This window comes from Enhydra lutris, unplaced genomic scaffold, assembly GCF_002288905.1.
Source record: "Enhydra lutris kenyoni isolate GAN:26980312 unplaced genomic scaffold, ASM228890v2 scaffoldscaffold21, whole genome shotgun sequence".
In the NCBI taxonomy this organism is placed as follows: Eukaryota; Metazoa; Chordata; class Mammalia; order Carnivora; family Mustelidae; genus Enhydra; species Enhydra lutris.
In genome coordinates, this window is record NW_019154105.1 from 67,822,563 (window position 1) to 67,836,244 (window position 13,682).

Sequence of the window (13,682 nt, forward strand, 5' to 3'; positions counted from 1 at the left end):
ATGTGATCTCTGTCAAATAAATAAATAAAATCTTTAAAAAAAAAAAAAGATTCCTATTTTTTTTTAAAGATTTTATTTATTTGACAGTGAGAGGGATCAGTAGGCAGAGAGACAGGCAGAGAGAGAGGGGGAAGTAGGTTCCCTGCTGAGCAGAGAGCCCAATATGGGGCTCAATCCCAGGACCCTGAGATCATGACCTGAGCCGAAGGCAGAGGCTTAACCCAGTGAGCCACCCAGGTGCCCCCAAAATTCCTATTTTAAGGAGACATGTGATAGCCAGTAAGCACTGACCAAACTAAGGGGGTATTAGCATATTTACTCTGTTACTAACCAAATCTTGGATTTGGTTTTGAAAACCTTTAAAGAATAGGGAATTCAAAAAAGGACATCCCTCTTACACTTGCCAAAATAATTTCCCAAAGCATGGAGGAAAATAAAAACCAAACAATATATAGGATTCACAGGGAAGTGGCTTTTTTAAGTGATTTTAGATTCTCAAGAAGGCTATGAACTGAATTTATATAAAAAGAAAATACTGCAATTCACCAATTTTTCACCAAGAAAAAATTTAAAGCCCTGTTGCTAATGCTACAGAACATCAAGAGTATTTAGAAGAATAAATAACTATTCAAAACACAACAATGTAAAATAGAATTTGCAATGTCTGGTATCCAATAAAAAATTACCAAACAAGCAAAGAGCTGGAAAATATAACCCAGAGGAGATAAATCAATCAAAACTAACCCCAGCCCTGAAAGAGAAGTTAAAATTAGCAGACAAGGTCATTAAAACAGTTGGTACACTACATTCCATATTTTCAAAATCTTAAGTAGAGAAATGGAAGGTATAAAAAATGATACAAATAGAACTTATAAAGATGAAAGCCAGGACATCTAAAATCAAAAATTACACTAAACAAGATTAACGGCAGATTAAACACTGCAGAACAAAAATCAGTGAATGTGAAGATACAGTATGAACTATCCAAACGAAACCTACACAGAAAAGACAATCAAATAAAGGGGCATCAGTGAATTGTGGGGCAACTTTTCATGGTCTAACATGCATGGGATTGGAGCCCTCGAAGCACAGCACACGGAGAAGGAATAGGAAGAACTGTGAAAAATAATGCCCAAGATTTTCCCAAATGTGATGAACACATAAACCCACAGATCCAAGAAAAAAGCTCAATGAATCCCACAAGCACAAGAAATATGCACACACAGACACATCAAAATAAAACTGCTCAAAACCAGTGACAGGGAGAAGTCTTCAAAGCAGCCAGAGAAAAGGGACAGGTTACGTAAAGGAACAAAAATTAGGATGATAGCAGATTCTTGCAGGAAATGATACAGCAAAAAGACAGTAAAGCAACACCTTCTGAAAAAGTAAAAATTAAGAGTTCGCCCAAAGGTTTTGAGCTCCAAGCTTTCTGGCTTACATCATGCTTCTGTGTAGCAAACTCCTGTGGCAACATCACCTTTGAATTGCACACATTTCATTTTCTTCCACCATCATCTCATCTGGTTAGATTAGATGCACTATACGTCCATCTGCTTTCTTACTACAATCTCTATGCCCAAAAGCCATGAGGTATCTGTTGGCGGGGCACAGAAGGGAATCCACTGTAACCTCTGGGCCAGGTTCACCTACATTATATCTAATCCCCATAAATATGCCATCTCCTCCTGTTTTAGAATTCAGCAAACAAGGTTAATCTGGAATAGAGAATCACACAGTTAGGCATAACCAGGTCTTTCTCACTTCCTATAACTCTTTCTATTAACGCACATCTGAAATTATATTAAGCTAAAGGAAAAACATGAAATACCAAAGTTCATTCTGGGATAGAAGTAGAATAAAAGTGGAGAATTCTACTCAAAGAAAAGTAAAGCGGGGACGCCTGGGTGGCTCAGTGGGTTAAAGCCTCTGCCTTCGGCTCAGGTCATGATCCCAGGGTCCCGGGATCAAGCCCCACATGGGGCTCTCTGCTCAGCGGGGAGCCTGCTTCCTCCTCTCTCTGTCTCTGCCAGCCTCTCTGCCTACTTGTGATCTTTGTCTGTCAAATAAATAAAATCTTTAAAAAATAAACAAATAAAAAAAATAAATAAAGGAAAAACATAAAATACCAAAATTCATTCCGGGATAGAAGTAGAATGAAAGTGGAGAATTCTACTCAAAGAAAAGTAAAGCGGGGATGCCTAGTGGCTCAGTTGGTTAAGCACCTGCCTTCGGCTCGGGTCATGATCCCAGTGTCCTGGGATCAAGTCCCACATTGGGCTCCTTGGTCAGCAGGGAGCCTGCTTCTCCCTCTGCCTACTCTACCTGTTCTGCCTGCAGCCCTCCATGCTTCTGCTCTCTCTCTCTCTGACAAATAAATAAATAAAATCTTAAAAAAAAAAAAAGTAAAGCGGATTTCCTTTTAAGATTTTATTTATTTATTTGACAGAGAGAAAGAGAGAGAGAGAGAGATCACGGGTAGGCAGAGAAACAGGCAGAGAGAGGAGGAAGGAGACTGCCTGCTGAGCAGAGAGCCTGATGTGGGGCTCTATCCCAGGACCCTGAGATCATGATCTAAGCCAAAGGCAGCGACTTAACCAACTGAGCCACCCAGGCCCCAGTAAAGCAGATTTCTTAATGAAAACAAAGAATAGTCCTTTTTCCACTTTTCTAATGGATGAGGCCCCCAACAACTGCCCTACAACCAATATGACACAGTGTTTCAGAACACTGTCTCTTCTACTCGCTCCTTTATGAAGACCAAAGCACTGTACAACAGAACAAAGGGCCACTGGCAGATAAAACAATTCAGTTCCAGAGACAGAGCTCTATCTCGATCTAATGATAAAATGTACTCTTTGGGCAGAAATCACCAAATAATGATCCCTGCCAAGCCAAATGTTTTTATAAGGGCCACAAGCTAAGAGTGACATTTACAGTTCAAAAAAAAATAGCAATATTAAACATAAATAATAGGTGATAGACCTGGAAATCAATTCAAATTCTAGGGTCCATGAAGAAGGCTCTACTGGGACAGTCACATTCATTTGCATATCACCTGGGCCTGCTTCTTGTGGCAGCAGCAGAGCTCAGAAGTTGCAACAGAGACCCTACAGCTCTGAAAGCCTGAAATATCTATTATCTGGCCTTTTACAGATAGCATGCCGACCACTGCTTTAAGGGAACAGATGGGGCACACCATCTTTAACAATTTGTCATGAACATTATTCCTCACAACTAAGCTTTTAAAAAGTGGAGGCACCTGGGTGGCTCAGTTGGTTAAGGTTTGCCTTCAGCTCGGGTTGTAAGGCTTGGGTCGTGATCCTGGAATCCTGGGATCGAGCCCTGCATCAGGCCCAGCTCAGCAAGGAGTCTGCTTCTCCCTCTACCTCTCCCCCCAAGCCCCGCTCTCATGTTCTCTCCATCACTCTCTTTCTCTCAAATAAGTAAAACCTATATAAAGTAACTTGAAGATCACTCACACAACTGCTCTGTGCCAGGCACTGTGCTAGACTCAGGAAGTAGAGTAATGAGGCACAGCTCCTGCCCTCATGGGGAAGACCAGGTCCAAGGGTTACTTACAATCAAGTACCTGAAGTGTTAGAACTGAGAAACTACACAGAAGGAAGGCAGCGCAGCCTGGAGGTTAAGAGCATCATCTATGGAGTCAGACACCCTAGGTCTGATTCCCAGCTCCACCACCTAACTGTATGACCCTGGAAATCACTTCAACTCCCTTCGTTTTTTCCTCTGAAAAAGAAGATAACCGGGGTACCTAGGTGGCTCAGTCAGTTAGGCGTCTAACTCTTGATTTCTGCTCAGGTCATGATCTCAGGGTCCTGGAACCAAGCCCCACATTGGGCTCTGCAATAAGCATGGAGTCTGCTTGAGATTCTCTCTCACTCTCTCTCTGCCCCTCACCCTCATGATGTCTCTCTCTCTAAATAAATAAATAAATAAAATCTTAAAAAAAAAGATTTTATTTGACAGAGAGACATCACAAGTAGGCAGAGAGGCAGGCAGAGAGGCTGAGGGGGGGAGGCAGGCTCCCTGCTGAGCAGAGAGCCCAATGAGAGGTTCGATCCCAGGCCCCAGGGATCATGACCTGAGCTGAAGGCAGAGGCTCTGACCCACTGAGCCACCCAGGCGCCCCTAAATAAATAAAATCTTAAAAGAAAAAAAAACTGGGGCACCTGAGAGGCTCAGTGGGTTAAGCCTCTGCCTTTGGCTTGGGTCATGATCTCAGGGTCCTGGGAACGAGCCCCGAATCAGGAGCTCTGCTCAGCAGGGAGCCTGCTTCCCCCTCCCCCACTGCCTGCCTCTCTGCCTACTTGTGATCTCTCTCTCTCTGTCAAATAAAAAATAAATAAAATTTTAAAAAAAGAACTTCCACTTCTCCTTCACAGAATGGTATTTTCCCCTTTACGCACAGTACCCACCCTTATTTTTTTTTAAGATTTTATTTTTTTTTAATTCAAGAGAGAACACAAGTGGCGGGGAGGAGGGGACCATGAGGGAGAAGCAGACTCCCCCCTGAACAGGGGGCCTGATGCAGGCCTAGATCCCAGGACCCCGCACAGGGCTCAATCCCAGGACCCCAAGATCATGACCTGAGCTGAAGGCAGACACTTAACTAACTGAGCCACCCAGGCGCCCCTGTACCCATTCTTTTGAAGGTAAGTTTAAACTCTATCTTCTTTATGTAGCCTTCCCTGAAGCTTTATGACCTTATCCTTTTAGCTATCATTTTTCCAAGAATATGACTTAGTTTTCCAAAGACTTAAAGAGACCAAACATTCCATCATTCATTCCACAAGTATTTACTGGGCACCTACTATGTGCTAGTTTACCATGCTCAGAACACAGTGGGAAGCAAAACCAAGGTGCTGTAAGAGATAAAACTGGAGATATACATGGGAAGATGCCAAACCTTGAAAGACTGGTCCAGTTCAGGATTTATGGACCAGGGAGAATCACTGAAAAACTCCAAGCAGGGAAGTGTCATGGTCTAGTCTATAACTCAAAACTCATTCTGGGGCGCCTGGGTGGCTCAGTGGGTTAAAGCCTCTGCCTTCAGCTCAGGTCATGATCCCAGCATCCTGGGATCAAGCCCCACATTGGGCTCTCTGCTCAGCGGGAAGCCTGCTTCCTCCTCTCTCTCTGCCTGCCTCTGCCTACTTGTGATCTCTATCTGTCAAATGAATAAATAAAATCTTTAAAAAAAAAAACCTCATTTTTTTTTTTTTTAAGATTTTATTTATTCATTTGACAGAGACAGAGATTGTGAGAGAGAGAGCACAAGCAGGGGGGATGGCAGGCAGAGGGAGAGGGAAAAGCAGGCTCTCCTCTAAGCAAAGAGCCCAAAGTGGGGCTTGATCTCAGGACCCTGGGATCATCACCTGAGCTGAAGCCAGACGCTTAACCGAATGAGCCACCCAGGTGCCCCTTCAGAACTCGTTCTAGCAAAAACACAAAAGGGCCAGCTTAAACAGTAGACAAATACACTCTCTGCCTTCATGAAGTATCATTACTGGGGTTGGGGGGGAAGTAAACAGATAAATCATTAAAACTGAAGGACAGCAGAAGTGTCTGAGTTAGTAGATAACAGGGGAAACCTATTTGAAAGAGGGCAGACGGAGCCTCTTTAAGGGACATTTAAGTGAGCCCTAAAAGAGGAGCTGGCCATGCAGAGCAGCATACAAGTGTTCATTCTAGGCAAAGGGATCGATGCATGACTCCGAAATCTCAAGAGCTAGGTTCCAGGAAAACCACTGTAAATGCATCAAATATGAGCAAGTGGAAGATGGTAGAATGTGAGCTTGGAGATCAGGATAAGAAATTTGGATTCTGTCATTAAACATAATGGGAAGGGGCGCCTGGGTGGCTCAGTGGGTTAAGCCTCTGCCTTTGGCTCGAGTCATGATCTCAGAGTCCTGGGATCAAGCCCTGCATCAGGCTCTCTGCTCAGCAGGGACCTGCTCCACCCCCCCTGCCTGCCTCTCTGCCTGCTTCTGATCTCTCTCAAATAAATAAGTAAAATCTTAAAAAAAAAAAAAAAAACATAATGGGAAGTCACTGGGTTTTTTTAAGATTACTTATTTTATTCTGAGTAAGTACATAACCCAACTACATGAACTAAAATATATATCCAAAGATATATAAGCTTATACAATGAAAAGTAATTCTCCCTCCCATCCTTATACCCTAGCCACACAGATCCCTGTCCCTAGAGGCGACCACTTTTATCAGTCTTTGAAGGGTTTTAAGCAAGACAGAACACATTCTAATTTATATTCTATGTAAATCACCCCAGCTGAAAGATAGAGAATGGGTTGGAAGGACAAGGAAACCAGCTGGAGCCTGCTGTGCCAGTTCAAGAGAGTCGTGATGGCTGCTGGTCCCAGGTGGCGACAGGGAAGATGGACAGGAGGACTGATTCAGGAGGTATTATGAGGAGAGAACTGACAAAACTCATGTTGGCAAAACAGCATTAATAACTATGACCGCAGACAGTTGTTCACACACTTAGGCTCTACAGGTCTAGTAATTCAGTCTTTAAAGCTTAAATATCTTGAGTTCAGTAAACACGTACATAGATAACGGGTGAGAGAACAATGGGTAACACGAGAAAAAACAGATTACTAAAATGCAATGTTAACAAACTGATTAATAGCGGACTCTCTGTGTCAATGAGTCAATTTTATCTGAGAAATGATACTGCTGAAACCAACCCAAAACAGTACGGCTGTAGTTAAGGAGCTGAAATGGCAGCTATTTAAAAAAAGAAAAAAATGCAAAACTTAAGTCTTTAATACTGGCAGCTGTCAACCACTACGTAATATAGAAGGCTGGAATCTTCTCAATAGAATTTCTGAGTATGACATCACACCTACATGATGTATTTCCTTCCTGTCTGATAACTTAAAATGTACCAGAAAATTCTCATCAGTTCATAGGATAAGGAAAAAAATGCCATTAGTGAATAAAATTTTTACACTAGCATTCACTAAAAACAGTTATGTGCTATATCTACGTAATGGCGTATTATTAAGTCTTCAAAAGGAAGAACATTCTGACACCTGCTACAACATGGATGAACTTTGAGGACATTCTGCAAATGAGCTAGCCACAAAAGGACAAACACCACATGGTTCCAATTATATGAGATATCTAGAGTAGTTAAAATCTTAGAGCCAGGGACACCTGGGTGGCTCAGTGGGAAAAAAGCCTCTGCCTTTGGCTTAGGTCATGGTCCTGGGGTCCTGGGATTGAGCCCCACATCAGGCTCTCTGCTCAGCAGGGAGCCTGCTTCCTCCTCTCTCTCCACCTCTCTGACTACTTGTGATCTCTCTGTCAAATAAATAAATAAAATCTTAAAAAAAAAAAAAAAATCTTAGAGCCAGAAAGGACAGAGACCAGGGCTAGAGGCAGGGGGAGAATGTGTTTGATCGGCAGAGAGATCCAGTTTCACAAGATGAGAGTGTCCTGGGATGGACTGTGGTGATGGCTGCACAATGTGAAGGTGTAGAACACCAACGGGCTATACCTTTACAAATGGTTAAGATGGCAGGTTTTACTGTGTATTTATTTTAACACAATTATTATAAAAACTTCTCAAAGCATGGTGAGAAAATGTGTATAATACATTACCATCTATCTGATAAAGAGGAAATACAAATATAACCATAAAACTAAAATGTAAAAAGGTTATCTATAGGGAAGAGGGATAGGTGAAGATGAAGGGATGGAAAGAAGTAATACTTCTTTGACTATGCCTTCTTTCATATATTTTGAAAGACTTTTAATATTTTACATAATTATAAAATTTTAAAAAGTAATCCCTAAATACTAAGAGAAAAAAAGGCACAAAACCTATGCACCCAGTAGCAAAACCAGAGTAACTATTCTAAGTGACTTTAAAAACACAGTAATTTGGGGCACCTGAGTGGCTCAGTCGTTGAGTGTCTGCCTTCACCTCGGGTTGTGATCCCAGAGTCATGGATCAGGCCCCACATGGGGCTCCCTGCTCAGTGGGGAGCCTGCTTCTCCCACTGACCCTGCTTGTGTTCTTACTCTCGCTCTCTCTGCCAAATAAATAAATAAAAAAGAAATCTTTTAAAAAAATAATAAATAGGGGCGCCTGGGTGGCTCAGTGGGTTAAGCCGCTGCCTTCGGCTCAGGTCATGATCTCAGGGTCCTGGGATCGAGTCCCATATCGGGCTCTCTGCTCAGCAGGGAGCGTGCTTCCCTTTCTCTCTTTCTCTCTGCCTGCCTCTCCGTCTACTTGTGAGCTCTCTCTGTCAAATAAATAAATAAAATCTTTAAAAAAAAATAAAATAAAAAATAGAACACAGTAATCTGACCTTATATCTTTAATGGGAATGCAAAAAAATTCAATTTTTATTACTTGATGATGGTCTTCATATTCTTCTAAAACTGAGATGTGTACAGTGTGGGATGAAACAATAAGTAATTAGGGGCGTCTGGGTAGCTCAGTCAGTTAAGCATCTGCCTTCAGCTCGGGTCACGATCTCAGGGTCCTGCAGTGGTGCCCTGTCTGCTTCTCCCTCTCATTCTCCCTCTGTGCTTACTCTCTCAAATAAATAACTAAAATCTTTAAAAAAAAAAAAAAATGAGTAATTAGAATCAAAATGTCTGTCTTGGAAGAAAAAAGATACAGGTGTAAGATCAAAAAGGTTAAGTAGAACTCCATATAGTAACCTATGATCTGTGCTCTGGAAAGACCTAGAAACAATGATCAACCTAGTAGCAGTGAAAAACCCCACAACACAGAGTGTCATTACTAAATACCGTTTTTTCATTAAAAGAAACCAAGACCCCTTGGAGAAATAGATGGTTCCAGGGCTTGGGAAAGAAAATGTACAAGATGAACCTGGTGCGGTTTGTCACACCAGAAAGATCAAAGACTTTTAGAATCTTGTTTAAAGGATTTAGGAGGTTGGGTGCCTGGGTGGTTCAGTGGTTTAAGCCTCTGCCTTCGGCTCAGGTCGTGATCCCAGAGTCCTGGGATGAGTCCCGTGTCGGGCTCTCTGCTCAGTGGGGAGCCTGCTTCTCCCCCTCTCTCTCTCTGTCTGTCTCTCTGCCTACTTGTGATCTCTCTCTCTCTGTCAAATAAATAAATAAAATCTTTTAAAAAAAAAAAAGGATTTAGGAGGCAAACTAAACAGATTCCTATTGGACAAAGATCAGTCAATCTCAGCATCAATAAGGATAATACCTACAATGGACTGAACCATATCAAATGTGTTTAAATTCATGAGTTCACACGGACACAAACACATAACACAACTCACTGGCTACTTTCAGAAGATCCCAACTCATTTTGAGAATTAGCAACCTACTGGAGAGGAATTAAGCAGTTACCCTACTTTTCCCAAAAAAGCTAAAATTCAGGATAACCAAATTATGGAGGGGGCATTTCTCTCTCTCTCTTTTTTTTTTTTTAATTTTTTTTTTTTTTCAGAGAGAGAAAGAGAGACAGAGAAAGCAGGGGGAGGGGCAGTGGGAGACTGAGAGAATCTCCAGCAGACTCCCCACTGAGCACAGACCCTGACTCAGGGCTCCATCCCAGAACACCAACAGCATGACCTAAGCGGAAACCAAGAGCATCCCAACCAAATGAGCCACCCAGGCATCCCAAGACATTTCTCTTTATAGAAGCATTCCATCTAACAAATGAAGTTAAATTAAAATATCAACACTTTCCAAAGCCTAATAAAATAATGACTCTGAGGCACCTGAGTGACTTAGATGGTAACTAAACCAACTCGATTTCAGCTCAGGTCGTGATCTCCAAATCATGGGATCCAGCCCCTCACTGGGCTTCACACTGACTGTGGAGACTGCTAGAGATGCTCTCTCCTTCTCCCTCTGCCCCTCTCTGCTTGCACGCTCTCTCTATATTAAATAAATAAATAAGGGCTTTAGGCATTAAGCATCAAGAGTCACTTATAAGAAGACTACTAATCATTATCTGCCCACCAACCTATGAAGTCTTTTTGCTAAAAATAAATCAACTCTGAATCTGATCACACCTTTAGATTTATCTACCAGTGCACAGTCATTTCTGTGTAGTTTAAGCACCATACAGAATAAAACCCAGACCGTAACTCCACAGAACAAATCACAGAGTTTCATCAACAAATAAATTACAAGGAAAGACAAAAGATGGAGGGGGACCTATAGATTAAAACAAATCACAATGCATAAACAGCATTTGGATCCTGATTCAGCGGTTATTAAAAAAAAAAAAACTGTGACACAATCAAGAAAATGTTAACATTGGTTGGACATATGAAGGTAATAAGAAATTATTCATTTTTGTGATAGTGGTATTTGTGTTTATCTTTTTAAAAAATGTATGTAAATATACATGCCGAAATATTCAAGTTAAAAGGACATGAAATCTGGGTTTGGGGGATACAGATGAAAACCAGCTGTAAGTTCACAACTGTTGAAGCTGGATGAGGGTAAACAGGGACTTATTACACCATTCTCTCTACAGGTACCTGAGAACAATTTAACATGTAAAGTAAATCAATCTGTAGTCTAAGTTTCACATAACAGAAATATTTTTACTGTCAAACTTAAAAATTAAGACAAGGTAAATTTTAACGCTAGTTGGATATGTGATTTTTTTTTTTACAATCTCTTTTAAAGTATCTTTCTTTTCTCTTTTAAGATTTTATTTCTTCAGGGTGCTTAGGTGGCTCAGTCATTAAGCAGCTGCCCTCAGCTGGGGTCATGATCCCAGGGTGCTGGAATAGAGCCCCATGTCGGGCTCCCTGCTTAGCGGGGAGCCTCCTTCTCCCTCTCCCCTCTGCTCCTCCTTGTGTTCACTCTCTCACTGTTTCTCTCTCTCTCTGTCAAATAAATAAAATCTTTAAAAAAATATTTATTTCTTCATTTGACAGAGAGAGACAGCACAGAAGCAGAGGGAGAAGCAGGCAGCGGGAGAGGGAGAAGCAGGCTCCCGGCCGAACAGGGCTGCCATGGGATGGATCCCAGAACCCTGGGATCATGACCTGAATCGAAGGCAGATGCTTAACCAACTGAGCTGCCCAGATGCCCCTTAAACTATCTTTTAAAGTATTTCAAATTATTTACTTTTCTGACAATACAAGGACTACTTGAAAGAACTAACTGGAAACCAATAACCATCTAAAGAAACAGCTTTTAGGGTAAAATTAGTAACACAAGGTTGAACACCAAACAAAACCTTATCAGTATCAGTTAATGTCAAAGACTTAAAGGGGAAAATGGTCAGCTGTATAAATTATACTTTAGAAAGAAAACAATCCCACCTCATGGAAACTGGGTAGAATTTAGATTCATGGCATTCAGTAAGCCTCTGTGACTAAAATCTAAACATAGTGACAAGCAGTAAAATAAACCATACCAGCTGTCCTGCTGTAAACCACATCAAAACTCTGAAAAGCAGTTATGACTGCCGAAACCATTCACTTCCTTAAAAAACATCTTTACTCTTCCAGTTTTCCCCACAGTCAGAATCGAGGGCTATGTCGAGATTTTACAATGTTCGGATTTTACAATGCAATCTCTACATAGCATCAGCGCATTAGCTGAGGACTGAGCCTTACAATCCCCCTCCAAGTCACCCGCTAGGCCACAGGTGCCCTCTCCCAGAGCTGCTGAACTCCCACTCGTTCTCCCCCGAGGCTCCAATGACGTCCCGCAAAGGAGACAGAGCGCCCTTTCAGCAAGCCTATTTCTTCCCCCGTTAGGATTTCAGCCCATCGTCCCCAAGTACGCAGAGCTCTTCCCGTAACGACTTAACAGCAACGCACTCAGCCACCGGACGCGCTCTGGTCCTGAGGATCACACCAGTTGCTTCCGGTCATTTAGGCATAAAATCACACACCCCACCACCAGCAGTCCCCGGTGAGCCGAAGTAGTGATCGGAAGGTGGGGACGCAGGAAGCGAACACAAATCACCCACAAAACGTCCAAGGCCGTGGATTACGAGAATACACACACAAGTGATTGCCCAGGGCAGAACCCTCTGACACCTCCCCCAACCGGCCGCCAAAAGATGTTCCAGACAGAAAAGAGCGAGAAGAAGACGACAAGCGCTCCGGCCGTCCAGTTCCCCGACGCCCGCAGGACAGTCAGCAGGTCGGTCTGGCTGCCGGAACCCACCGCTTGCACTGGCTCCCGAGCCCACTGGCAGCCGCCAGCCGCGGGCGCTGCAGGCAGCCGACCGCGCCGACGCCCGACGCCCGACCCCCGACGCCCACCACCCAGCCCCCACGCCGGCCGCCCGGCCGCTCCCACCGAGCAGCCCGCGCCGCCAAGGGTGTGCAGGGCGCCGTCCCCTCCGCACCCGGCCACTGCCCGGCGGCGACACCCGTCCCAGCACGGCCGCGAGCCCCCGCGGCCGACTCCAGACCCGCCCGCGCCCCGCCCGGCGCGGCCCCCGCCCGCCTCCCCCGGCCTCTCGGGCGCCGCAGCCGCCACAGGCCCCGCGGCCCGGCCTGCAGCCCCTCGGCCGCTCCGCCGCGCCCCGGGCCCCGCGGCCGCCCCTGCGCGCGGGCCTCACCTCAGGGGGCGAGTCGCGAGCAGAGCACGGGCGTTCGCAGGTCCGAGGACTGCGCGTCGGCTCCCGCTCGGGCTCCGGCTCGGGGTCGGACTCCTGCTCCAGCTCCGGCTCGGGCTCCGGCTCCGCCCCCTGTCCGCCGCGCGCTCCCCAGCCTGCAGACCCGGCCTGCCCGGCCTCTCCGCCCCCTCAGCCCCCGGCACTGCCCCCGCCGCGGGAGCTGGGTGCGGCCTGCGGCGCAGCGGCCCAACAACGCGCCACCCTATAGGCCCAGCCGGCCCCGCGCCGCCAAACAACGCGCCATGCGATTGGCTGACCGCGAGGCGGGAGGGGGCGGGACTCGCGCGGCGCGGGGGAGGGTAAGGGCGGAGGTCCCGCCTGCGGCCGCTTGGGACCGCAGGGACCCGGTGGGTGCGGTCTCGCCTGCCGAAAGCTCGCAACGGAGGTTCTGGTCCCGCTGGCCAGCTGGGCGGCAGCTTCGTGACAGTGGCTGTGCTGGCAGCGCCTGCTCTCCCAGAACCAGTCGTGCGCTCGCTTGTCCCTGGACAGACTCTCGTGGAGGCCCCTGCGGGCCAGGAGCCCGGGTTGGGCTGCACAGTGTCCTAAAGGGCCCCGTTCCAGGCCAAAGGGACCCTCGGAGCCCGCGGCCGTGCCGCTCCCTGCCCACCTCGTGCGCTCCTCCAGCAGGCGGACCCTTGGGCCCTGCGCCGGTGTACCCGGCCTTGGGCCCCGGGTGGGCGGGGGCACAGGCAGAGTTTGTGGCTGGTGGCCAGGGTGGAGTCAGGACAGCAGGGTCTGTGCTTGGCGATACGGCTCCACAGACAAGGTGGCTGCCTACTGCCCAGGGCCTGACATGCCGGTGCTGGATGAACAAGCGCCGGTCACATCCGCAGAACCAGTCGTGGGAGTCCAGGCCAGGGCACCTGTCAGTGACCAGGAGGCTAGCCTGGAGACCAGGCCAGCACCTTCCCCTATCCTCACCCTCCTCTTGGCTCATCTGAGTACCCAAAAGGCCCTGGACACAGAGAAGCAGAGCTTCTTGTTCCCTTTATACCACAGAAAACTGAAGCCAGCAGGGGAAGAGCAGTGTAGAACCCGGGCTTTC

General features: G+C 45.8%; 1 protein-coding gene across 2 annotated transcripts in view; it reads right to left on the reverse strand.

The window, feature by feature from the left end:
* LOC111149317 (adducin 1) overlaps positions 1 to 12,689 on the reverse strand; it is an 88,067-nt gene extending 75,378 nt beyond the window's left edge. For both annotated transcript variants that reach the window (XM_022506315.1, XM_022506314.1), the window contains exon 1: positions 12,581 to 12,689. The gene's annotated coding sequence lies outside the window, so the exon portion shown is untranslated. The remainder of the gene's footprint in view (positions 1 to 12,580) is intronic.
* Positions 12,690 to 13,682: the final 993 nt, after the last annotated feature.